Source organism: Poecilia latipinna, unplaced genomic scaffold (genome assembly GCF_001443285.1).
Source record: "Poecilia latipinna isolate Pla-1442-1.1 unplaced genomic scaffold, P_latipinna-1.0 Scaffold1969, whole genome shotgun sequence".
Lineage (NCBI taxonomy): Eukaryota > Metazoa > Chordata > Actinopteri > Cyprinodontiformes > Poeciliidae > Poecilia > Poecilia latipinna.
In genome coordinates, this window is record NW_015114585.1 from 137,388 (window position 1) to 137,796 (window position 409).

Here is a 409-nt window from a genome sequence, read left to right on the forward strand (position 1 = left end):
CCAGGTTTGCCCCAGTTTGGCCCCCAGTTTGGCTCCAGTTTCTCTCCAGTTTGGCCCCAGTTTGGCCCAAGTTTTGCCCCAGTTTGGCTCCAGGTTTGCCCCAGTTTGGCCCCCAGTTTGGCTCCAGTTTCTCTCCAGTTTGGCCCCAGTTTGACCCAATTTTTGCTCCAGTTTGGCTCCAGGTTTGCCCCAGTTTGGCCCCCAGTTTGGCTCCAGTTTCTCTCCAGTTTGGCCCCAGTTTGGCCCAAGTTTTGCCCCAGTTTGGCTCCAGTTTGACCTCAGTTTCACCCCGGTTTGGCCCCAGTTTGGTTCCAGTTTTGCCCCAGTTTGGCTCCAGTTTCTCTCCAGTTTGGCTCCAGGTTTGCCCCAGTTTGGCCCCAGTTTGGTTCCAGTTTTGCCCCAGTTTGGC

General features: G+C 55.7%; 1 protein-coding gene across 1 annotated transcript in view; it reads left to right on the forward strand.

Annotated features, from left to right (window-relative positions):
- The first annotated feature begins 9 nt into the window (after window positions 1-9).
- LOC106935472 (protein OSCP1-like) overlaps window positions 10-409 on the forward strand; it is a 9,928-nt gene continuing 9,528 nt past the window's right edge. Inside the window, exon 1 of the mRNA XM_015015954.1 lies at window positions 10-359. The gene's annotated coding sequence lies outside the window, so the exon portion shown is untranslated. The remainder of the gene's footprint in view (window positions 360-409) is intronic.